Below are 12,255 nucleotides of genomic sequence, written 5' to 3'. Positions count from 1 at the left end.
ATTCAAAATGGACTATCAATCTAGATGTTAAAACACAAAACTACAAAGCTCCTAGAAGATAACATAGGAGAAAATCTATACTTTGAGTATGACAATGACTTTTTAGAAACAGCTTCAAAGGCATGATCTATGAAGAAAATAATCGGTAACCTGAGCTTCATTAAAATGGAAAACCTTTGCTCATAACAGCCACCATGAAGAGGAGATGATAAGCTGCTGACTGAGAATGAATTTTTGCAAAAGACACATTTGGTACAGGCCAGCTATCTAGAATACACAAAGAACTCTTAAAACTCAGCAATAAATAACTCAATTAAAAAATGAGCAAAAGGCATAAACGGATACCTCACTAAAGAAGATATAAAGATGGAACATAAAATAAGCATATGAAAATATATTCAACATACATAATTAAGGAATTGCAAATTGAAACAATAATGAGAAATCGCTGCTAGAATGGCCAGAATCCAAATCACTGACACCAGCAAGTGGAGGAGGACGAGGAGCAACAGGACTCCTCATCCGTTGCCGCCGGGGCCACAAAGCGGTGCAGTGGCTTTGGAAGACCGCTTTGCAGTTTCTTACCAAACTCACTGGCTCTTACCATATAATCTAGCAATTTCCTTCTCAGATATCCACCCAGATAAACTGAAAACACGTTGGAACAAAAACCTGCAATGAATGTTCATGGCAGCTTCATTCATAATTGAGAAAATGCAGAAGCAACGGAGATGTCCTTCGGTAGTTGAGTGTTAAGTAAACTGTGGCACTTCCAGGCAATGGAATGTTACTCCATATTTTACAAAGAAATAAACTATCAAGCTATGAAAAACATGGAAAAAGCTTCAATACACATTACTAAGCGAAATAAGCCAATATGAAAAGGTTACATACTGTGTAATTCCAATTATGTGGTCTTCTGGAAAAAGCAAAACTATAGAGACAGTAAAAAAGGATCAGTAGTTACCCGGGATTACGGGGGTGGGGAGAGATGATTAGGCAGAGCACAGAGGGTTTTTAGGACAGTGAAATTGTTCTATATGGTACACTAATGGTGAATATGTGACATTATGCTTTTCTCAACAGCTGTGGAACGTACAGCATCTACAGAGAACTGTAGCACAAACTATGGACTTTGAGAGAGAACAATGTGTCCACATAAGTTCATCACCTCTGACAAATGTACCCAACGTGGGATGTTGATAGTGTGGGGCGTTATGCATGTGTGGGGACAAAAAGTTTATGAGGGCCTTTTGTACTTACCACTCCATTAGGTCGTGATCCTAACACCTCTAAAAAGTAAAGTTTATTAGTTTAAAAAATGCACTTATATTTGAAATTGTTACAATTTACTTGATTATCTATTAATTCATTTTATTGCTAGCTTGACCCTAGAGGTGATCAAATACAAACCCTAACTCTTCCTTTATATTTCTGTTTTGGATTCTAAATATCTAACCAATCATCAAGGAGTCTGATACATCATTTTCTCTTTAATAGCTGTGTCATTTATTGTTTCAAGTTAACAGTAATGGCTAATGGCATAACTTCTATCCCCTAAGTTAAAGAATTAAGAATCTGGGATTTGTTTCCTCTCAGTACATCCATCTCTTCTCTACCAGCATCTGGGTCGTTGTTATTCTCTGGGTCGTTGTTACTCTCTGGGTACCCGCAGTTAACAGGTATTCTAGCAAGACTCATACATTCTGGACTTGTGTCTGTTAGGATCATTCTCTTTGCTCTTAGTAGATCCAGCCTCTTCAGCTACTTACTTTATAAAATTTTATCTTAGTGACACATCCTTTGTTTAAGAATTGTTGCCAGGTCATATTTAATCTGTGGAGCTATTTTCTAAGGACCTGATATTAAGATTTCTATGACTATTTTGAGAATCAGTAGAAAAATGCAAACATATTCAGTGACTCTGTCAACCTTGACAAAAGAACAGTTTGAAGTGTTTTCCTGATAGAAATTACTGAAGACATTCACTTTGCATTCATAAAAGTGATCTTCGTCAAATCACTTTTTATTTAGTATGCCACTTATGAAGGTATTTTACATCATAGCCCACATGTGGAAAACTTATTCTCCCTTTTCTGTTGAGTAAAACGTGGTTGATTATGTCTGTTTTGGGATACTTTTGAGATGTAAATTTTGGTTTCAACAAGGGAAGTTGATTTGAATTTTCTAGTCTTTATATTTGTCTTCTGGTGTAATCATCATTGTGTTTCTATTGTCTTCATGTGAATGATCTACATTTTACCCATGACGAAATTTAATACATGGAAAGTCCCTGACATTAACACCATCAACTTGCTTCCTCATTTGTTCAGTCTTGTGTTTGCCTCCTCTGTATAATGGGCATGCTTTCTTTTCTATAACAAGCAGACATTAACACAGCATGCTAAAATAGATCATCTTTGCCACACAAGAAGAGATTTTGGCATTGTTTATTCATAAAATTTTCTTTCTGTCAAAAATGCATATGGCAAATCAGATATTTATTAGCAGTCACACAGGCCTGCTTGAAAAATAATACAGTTTATAATATATTATGCACAATATATTATAATATAAAATCATATATTTATACAAATATACTATATTAGGCATAATATGTTCTTATATTATATCATCATTTTATAGTTATATATTTTTATATAAATTGCTTGGAATGATTTATTTTTACAGATAAATGTTCTCCAACCTCATTCCTTTTAAGAACTCAAATGGCATTTGTTTTCAGTTAAGATCCTAAAATTGGCAGTTTAGCTTCATATCATAATGGTTTCCTTATTTCAGTTAAAGAGGGATGAGCCATAAATATTACTTTTCATATTTATAAATGCTTATATCAGAGAAATAAGTGACCTTATAGAAAAAATGGTAGAGTCAACAGTAGTGATAGTTTACAGGAAACTGTGTGGCGTTTTATACTACTTCTGTGCTATCACCTTTAGAATAAAAGTCTCTTTTATAGACTTGGTCGGCCTCATAAGTATAAGAATCTACAACAACATAGTTAGAAATGTTCATAGGGTTGTCTGGTTAAGATATCAAACATTTGAGGTTTCTAATTTTCCTTCTCAGATTTGTGAAAAAAATTAAAAGTTATGGATCAAATATGTGCCAGATTACAACAAGAATTCCTGATAGCCATAGGTACATGAAGCCCTGAGGACGAATAGGGGAATTGTGCTGGAAAATGTATAACAATCTCGAGTGCATACACTCACACTCACACTCACACACACGCACACACACATACACACATGCACAATCTAAAGGAGGAAACAATAGACCCCTCAGAAAGTCTGAAAGAATTTTTCTTAAAAGAATCAACTGCGTGTGCCTGCCTTATAGGATCCCCCCATCCAGTGACCAGATGGATGCGGCAAAGCACTCTCGGTCCTCAGGAGCAGGAAGGAGACCTGCGAGGGCAGGCGGCCCTCACTAATTTTTCTCCAGCAAATCTTCTCAACAACACAGTGCCACTAAGAGAGACGTGTGTTTGAGATTTTATTTTGCTTTCAAGGATGCACAGTCAATAATGAAATACAGCTGGGCTTAGAAGAGTTGTGGGAGAAGGATGCCCCAAGACTCCATCTAGCAAGGAAAAAATTAAGTCTTCTCTGGAAGATCCACAAATAAAATATACTGCTCTTTACAAAATGACACCCTGATTAAGTTCTTTTAGAATGCACAATTATGTTATGATTGACTATAGTAACCCCACTGTTTCAAAGCAGTATCTTCATTGTGAAATGAAACCTGAAATATTCCAGAAAGGAGAATTCATTCACCCTCTATCATCAGACAACAAAAGTATGTAAATATTGTTCATTTCAAAAAGAATAAATAGGGGAGAAAGAGAAACTATAAAATCAACCAATATGTTTCCAGGATAGAATACAGCTTTCAGGCCACTGAAGGAAATTCTTCTTTTCCAAATAGAAATACATCATAGATGCTTTGTACTATCAATAACATTTAGATAAGTTAGAGTTCATCAAGCAGGATAGATGAGATTGGACAACTGACTGATACAAAAAGTGACCTGTCTGTGAGTTAGGTGACGGTAAAGGTTTTAAAGATTGTATAGTATAAACAATAATCTCAGCATTAATGTCAGCATCAGAAGCAATAAGATGTAGAATTAAACTGTAGTAAAAAGAGACATGGAAGACACACTAAAAAAGCTCTCTTTTAGTTTTGGGCTGAGTGTGTGTGAGTATGAGACTAAGATGCGAAAGACACAGTGAGAATGAGAAGATAATATGGTGAACAGAGAAAATCCAAATATGGAACTTTGTTTCTGGTATCAGAATACATGGGAGATAAGCAATAGTGAAAGACATAGTAGAAAAAATCTTAAAGCTAAGGCAGCTATACATTGTGAATTTAAAAGGCCCATTATATAACAGAAAACATTAATGAAGTCCTCCACAGAAACAAATAATTTTTTTCCAATAATAAAGAGAAATGTGAAATCACTAAACCAAAAAGGAAAGATGATATAATAAAAGAAAAAAACTAAATTTGTTACAAACATCTGTGCAAAACCAAATAAGGCAAGCATAGGATGGGCTGAGCACTAAAGTTTTCACTCAAATAATGAAATGTCAAAGCTCCATGGCTGTCTATATATGAATGCAACACTCACCTATTACTAGACACATGGGGACTTAGTTAGGGTCCACTGAATATCTAAAATTTATGGGATAACAACGAAACTCCACATAGAAAATACTTTAGTACTATCTATGATGTTGTCAATGTATGTGTAAGGCACATATACTATGAATTACATACAAGACACATAGTATGCTTGACACACACACACCACACATACGCACGATAATCATCTGGTAAATCTAACAAGGAAGACTAACACACAAACAAAGCAAAATTAGAAATAGAAATTGCAAAGACATAAATGTGAAAAATAAAGAGCCTTCCACAGTAATACTAAGCTAATACATTTGAAGATATTGATGACATTAATAATTTTCTAGAAAATAATTTACCAAACATTGAGCTGAACAAATATCAAATCATGTACTTAAGTGAAATTTTAAAGGGTATTAAAGAATGTCCTCATAAGGTATACGATAACAAAATAACCTTTATCTCTAAGGAGATGAAAAGAACCCATACTGACAGGCCTCATAAGCAATAATCTCCTCTTGTGTGCAATGCATGTCGTAGGCACTTCCAATGTTCTGAGAATCCTGTGATTCTGGGCCATCTTCCATTACAGACCTCGAGTTTACTTAGGCCACCTTTATGATCAATTACATTTTAAGAAGAGCCTTCTGATCTACATTCTCATGCTGAATAACTCATAAATAACTTCGAGATAATAAATTAGCCAACATAATAACTTGGATAACAAGAATATTCAGAAGAAAAGCACTTTAAAATAAAAGAAATTAAACTAATCTTTCAAAAAAATCTCCCCAGAAGAGATAAATTTTAAGGAGAAATTGTGCTGTTATCCCAGAAGAAGATCACATTATCTTGTTTAAATTACCTCCAATTCAAGGTGAGTAACACAGAGAAGGATTTTCAACATGATTCAACAATAGAACCCAATGCATTTGAGTGTTTATTTCTTTATGTATTTGTGGTTAGGTCATTTATTGATTTGTTTTAGAATTTATCTCATTGAATTACCATAGATTACTATAATTAATAATACAAATAATAACATTAAGCACTTACTGAGTATTGACAATATGCTAGGCATCGTGCTAACTGTTTTACCAGTATTGTCTCATTCAGTCCTTACAACAACCCAGCAAGATAGGTGTTGCTGTTATCCTCATTTCATAGAAAAGTAAACTGAAACATAATCATTTATGCCACAGTTTAACTATGTAACGACATTGTTGTAGAGACGAGTTAATGAACATCCACCATGAACAAAACAGGCACATATCCCTGCCTTCGTAATGCTTGTAGTCTAGTGAGAAACATGCATTGGAAAAATGAGCTATGGGCAGACGACTGACAAAACTCTCTTTCTTTGCTACATGAGAATCTGACTTTTGGCTAACTCCCTAGTTCTGTTCTCCTGGAAACCGGTCTGCTATATTACTCAGGAACGTTATTTATGATAAAAAATGACCCCAGACTGGTCAGTGGCATCTGGACTGGTAGGACATGTAAAGAGACTATCAGTGTCGTGGGAATGCCACAGTTTGGGTTTTACTGAATGTTGCGAATCTTGTTAATGAAGCATGGTCTTTGTGTGAACCCTATGTGCTGCAGCCACAGAGCTGTTAAAAGAAATACTAGCTTCTATGACTGTATGAGCCTATTTGACAGGATGGCCCCAACCCGTTCCCAATGCAGAGCTCATCGCCCACACCCCAACTTGCTCCTGGAGAGCTGTGTGGTCTGTTCTAGGGACTGCAGCAGAGGCTCCTGCTGAGAAGAGCCAGTGATGCTTCCCTACTGGCCAGCATGGTTCATTAATATCCTTCTGCATAAGTGAGTTCCTACTGTGTCATGTGGTGGTCTTAAAAATCTGAATATTTAGGTAAATCTAAGGAGACTAATGAGTATTGTAGTAGGCAAGATTGTGCATGGCACATGGTGATACGTTTTCTGATTAGCAAAGAGAGATAGAAAATGTCAAAGAGTGGAGGTTTAGTGGTGGAAATTAAAACAAACAAACAAAAATTAACAGGGTAGTCAGGGAGGATCTCACTAAGAAGGGGACATTTTTAAAAATATGTGAGAAACGGGTGCAGAACATAGGAAGCCGTGAATACACAGACACAAGTCCATGCAGCTGTAATCTCTGTGAGGGCGAGAACTCTGTTTGGCTTCCCCGCTTTTTCTGCAGAATATATTCTAGTTCTTGCTGAGGAGTAGCTTAAAAAATGAATGAATAAGAGGCCAAGTTGGGTTTAAGAATACAAAAGACGTGACTTTATTGCCCCAGGACACCTAGAAAATCAAAACAATGATTAATAAAATCAAAGTTTAACAAGATCACAGCATCAGTTGGTACCTAGAACATTAGCATTTTTTGACACCCTTGAAATTTTCCATTTACTTTTTTGTTATAGTGCACTCATGGATCAGTTCAGGGTCTTTTTATATTTAAGAGTGTCGTTCACTCTCTCCATATACATATCTCTCTCTCAGTATCATCCTGCAGGTGCACGTGTTAATATCATCACGTTTGGTTCCTTATAAATATTAGGGTTTGAGAAGAAACAAAATCTTCAATTTTAAAGCAGTTGTTTTGCCAATTTGAACTTTAATTCCTGTGGTAAGAAATTTGAACACTATACCTATATCCAATGTAATACTAAAACAATAATTTAATTCCTTTGAGAAGTAATCTCATCACATCTTTCCTCCATGGTAGCCCAAATTAATATGAACTCTGTGATGACTACTGACTTTCTGGACAAGAGCTGTTTCCCTGTTGCATGTTTTCTTGCCTCTCTGTTCTTTTATACAAAGCATATACCTTGCTTCCTTGGCTCTCTGTTTTTTTTATACACGGCACTCTTTACAATTAAAATGTTTTTGACTATCTTGTTAATTTACTTATTAATTACTAAGTTGTAAATTCAGTGAGCAACGACCATGCCTGCTTTGCTCACAATTGTATCCTATATGCTAAGCAGGTACTTGGTACATCATAGGCACATAATAAATACATGTTAAATGAGGAGAACTTAACCCAGTACTGAAGAGCCCAGAAAAATCCGAAAGTACCGTCTTCCTTACTGAGATAGAGTTTCCATAAAGTGATTTGCTCTTGTCTTTCTAAGTTACAAGTATGTTTGTCCTTTGATCCAAATACCACTTCTAGAAAATTGTGCCCCAGAAGTAGTCATGTTTGTATAGCGCAGTAATGACTTCAGTGCATATTTTATGCCAGGATCATCTTTCTCCTTTTATATTTTACTTAATCTCCACCAATGACTCTATGAAATACATATCATTATGCTTCTTTCACAAGTAAAAATTAAGTTCAACTCTATTCAATATGATACTTTTAAAGTAAAATTTACTATCTTTGTATGAACAAAAGGTTTGCAAATGCACAGAAATTGGAATGGAAAGATACATACAATATTGCAAGAATATTTAGCTCTAGAGTCTTGAAGTCGCAGAGAGCAGACAAAGGGCACTTTTCCTACTTAGTTCCACATGCCCATTTGTTGCTTGGCTCTTTTACGGAAATAGTGTGTGTATTCTTGATAAACAGCAAAGGATAATGTTTTTAAATGTGGTGATTCTATTGAACTTGAAAACAATCACAATGTTTTTCTTCCCAACTGGCATCCCTAAATAAATCAAGAAGCACAATGCCATCAGTCAGTACCTGGACATTGAAACAAATAAAGCTGAAAGAATTGCCCAAGGATTCATGAGTTCCAAGTAAATGAATGATAAACAATTACAGAAATATGTTCTAGTCGATCTTAATATGGATTCTGATGGTTAAAACACACACAGGACTATGCAAGAGCCTCTGAGCCCAATGCTGCTTGCAGACCCACACTATCTGGAACCTCAGACAACAAAATAAGAATCATCATCTATAATCCTCTCCCTTACCGACAAATAAAAACCACTCTGAGAAGATTGCTGAAAATTTGGTCAATATATCAAGTGGAGAATCCATGGCAACATGACCAACAGGCTACAGAAGCAAAGAAATGTCTGCACTTGCAGTTAGCCAGCCCACAGAGCTCTATCACACCTTCCTTTCCTCCCTCCCTTCCTGCCTTCTTTCTCTTATGTTTTTGGTAAGCCATATTCCAAAACATTTGAGTAAGGGCAATATTTATTTAGAGAAAAAAATCAGAAATTTTGCAGATTTCTAACAATTAAAATGTACTTTTTTGGCACAAGTATAAAATTTACAGGATCCTATTATGCAGAGTTTATGAAAGTTAGGTTTTTTTTTATTGTTAGTCATTTTCTTTAAGTATCCTAATATTTCAATTTCACATAAAACATCCACTGCTTTTCAGTCAAAACCAGCTAATGGCAACTGAAACATTTTCTATAATTTAGCTCACTCATATTTTAGAAAATCTCTCAAGAAATATATGCCTTAGAAAAAATGAACCTGCAGTGATTTGGTAATTACATTTTTTTTTCAGTATAAAATGCAGATCTATGCTCTTCACTTAGAACGTAATGGGTGTTTAGAAGTCAAGGAGCCCACAGAGACACTACAAGGACTAAATATATTATCCTTAAATACTAATTCTGTCATTTATGATTCATAGCCAACTCCTTAAGTAAAGTTACAGATTTTCAAATTATCCCGCTGAGAGAGATAGAAGAGGAGAAAAGGAACGGCTAAACTCACATCTGTCTTAGCTGGTAAGGAATTGCAGTAATAACTAACTTTCTCAGTGGCTTGCTAAGAATGCTGTTTTCATCTGTGTTTCCTAAAAGAACCCCTTTTGAAGAAAATCCACATATCATTTTACTTCACTGGATGCTGGATGAAAAATAGATGCTCACTGTCACCCAGCTATATTGATTACGAGTGAAAATGTGATCATTTTGCATTGACTTGCCCCACAGCACTGAGTTCCTTCAAAGTAGCAGAAGGAAATTAATGCTTTCATATCGTGCCTAAGAAAAAGATGAGATGTTGTTCACTTTGCCCTCTAGACAAAGAGGTATATACAATAGCGGAAAGGTAATAGCTTTCAGAACATGAACTCGAGACTTTTATTAAAATCATTATTTTATGCACAAAAAAGAATGAACCTGTGGCCATGGCATTTAAGGCAGCCATTTGTATCATTACCTCTTACACCATAACGTTTACTTTGTTAGGAGCCTATATATATATATATAAAATTTACAGGATCCTATATATATATATATATATATAGCATATATGTGTGTGTGTATATATATATAGAGAGAGATATATAGTAGAGACGAGTTAATGAACATCCACCACGAACAAAACAGGCACATATCCCTGCCTTCGTAATGCTTATAGTCTAGTGAGAAACATGCAGTTTTTCTAGTGAGAAACATATAACTTTTCTGGACTCTTCAATACTGTGTTAAGTTCTACTCATTTAACATGTATTTATTACGTGCCTATGATATACCAAGTACCTGTTAAGCATTTAAGGCAGCCATTTGTACCATTACAAATTTTTTATATTTTTGATAGAAACAGGTTTCACTATGTTGGCCAGACTGGTCTCAAACTCCTGACCTCAAGTGATCCGCCCGCCTCTGCCTCCCAAAGTGCTGGGATTACAGGTGTGAGCCACCGCGCCCGGCCAGACCTGACCATGTTTAAAAGCCAAGAAAGTTGTCCAGAAAGGAAGGGAAGTTTCCAGATACAGGAGAAAGTCGAGGTGATGAATGGTTTACAGTTTCTGGGAAGCAGAGTAGCGGTGTCCTCCTCCCAGAGCACTCATCACATTTTGAATAACTGTGTGCTTTCTTGTCTATGCAGATCATTAGATTATAATGAGGCACAAGAAGATAGGAGCTATTTCTTCTCCATTGCCTCGACACCTACTCTAAAGTGTTCTGTACTTAGTATAGTTTCAAAACGGGTTTCTAACTGAAGAAAACAGAGGTGTTACATATAGTTGGAGTTTGCAGCGCACACTCTGCTCACAATACACAGCTCTTAAATGTGAAACGTTTGTTGATGAAGAGAAGAGAATTATTCCTCGTAATGCTCAATGGCAAAGAAAGAGGAGAGGACCATTATCGTTATGTTTTTATACTGATCACGTTTACAGACGGTACATGTACGTGCTGGACCACAGACACCTGTGGATGCCTGGCATCTCCCGAAGCTGGGAAGCTTAGGAGAAAAGGCCAATAAAAACGTCCGTTTGAAAAGATTACTTCAGAAGAGGTGAACAAATCTCAAACCACGTTTTCTTTGCAGGCCATCAGATCTATGCAGGTGTTGCTGCTGGGTTTCTTGATGTCCATTGTCACTTTATTCTAGGCTCCAGCTAGGTGAAGTCGTTTTGTGAGTTTCCATTTTGAAGGTGCCTCCTGGTTGGCTGCGGCTGTTGAGGCAGTGCACGTGCCAAAGTTGTCTTCCAGGACACACAAGCCCCAGTGAACATAAAAAAACCACCTCATGTTTGAAAGTGACTTGATGGTTGGACTTTTCTCATTTTTCACCTTCCCTTAGTGCTTGTTTCACTTCCCCTGGTAAGGTATCTTCTCTACTGGCCTTAGACATGAGAGGAATATACAAAGTCCAGATAACTGGGTTTTCTGAACCGTGGTCTCAGTAGCTTACAGGCCAGTGTATTCATTATTTCTAGAAAACAAAGCTGGAGAAAATATACAACTTCTAAAGACACAACTTTTTTTTTTTAATTTATTTTACTTTAAGTTCTAGGGCACATGTGCACAACGTGCAGGTTTGTTACATATGTGTACATGTGCCGTGTTGGTGTGCTGCACCCATTAACTCATCAGTTACATTAGGTATATCTCCTAATGCCATCCTCCCCCGGCTCCACCCCACAACAGGCCCCGGTGTGCGATGTTCCCCTTCCTGTGTCCAAGTGTTCTCATTGTCCAGTTCCCATCTATGAGTGAGAACATGCAGAAGAGACACCACATTTTAAAAAGATAGCATTTAATGAACACTTAAATCTTTCATACAGTGATATAAACATTTTAGGGAATTAATTCAGTTAATCCTAAAACAAATGTATAGAATAGATACTGTCATTAGCATCACCATATTCATTTCAGGAACAAGAAAGGAAAGGCACGAAGTAAATTCTCTAAAGCCACACAGCTAATAAGTGCTATAATTGGAATTTCTGGGTACTTTGACTCTAGATCTCTAGCTCATGAGAGATTCAGATTCTAAGTTGTTCAGATTTGCGAAAACCAGAATGCTGCTTTACTTACGTAACAACGAGAACAGCAAACTCAGTGATCTGAAGAAGTAGGTTGAAGACATTAAAATGTTATTTTAAAACTGTAAAGGAAAGAAGAGGGTGGTAGATAGTATGCAGACTTGAGACATGGCCTCAAATACCCTTGAAATAAGCAACTGTGGCTTTGTCAAGTTAAACCTCCCTTGGTCTCAATGTCCTCCTATGGAAAGTCAATTGGTTGGATTAATTGTCAATAATGTCATTCATAGCCATAACATGATGGAATTTCTAATGAATTCCAATCAACATATTTCATGCTTAAAATAATCATCTTAGCAAGTAGGCTACTAAATAGTAAATGATGAATATGTAA

General features: G+C 36.2%; 1 protein-coding gene across 1 annotated transcript in view; it reads left to right on the top strand.

Moving 5' to 3' along the window:
* ROBO2 (roundabout guidance receptor 2) overlaps positions 1-12,255 on the top strand; it is a 1,778,513-nt gene that overhangs the window by 192,977 nt on the left and 1,573,281 nt on the right. The gene's annotated exons all lie outside the window — the stretch shown is intronic.

Source organism: Macaca thibetana, chromosome 2 (genome assembly GCF_024542745.1).
Source record: "Macaca thibetana thibetana isolate TM-01 chromosome 2, ASM2454274v1, whole genome shotgun sequence".
Classification (NCBI taxonomy): domain Eukaryota; kingdom Metazoa; phylum Chordata; class Mammalia; order Primates; family Cercopithecidae; genus Macaca; species Macaca thibetana.
Note: the sequence above shows the minus strand (reverse complement) of the source record. Positions and strands in the feature narration are given on the sequence as shown.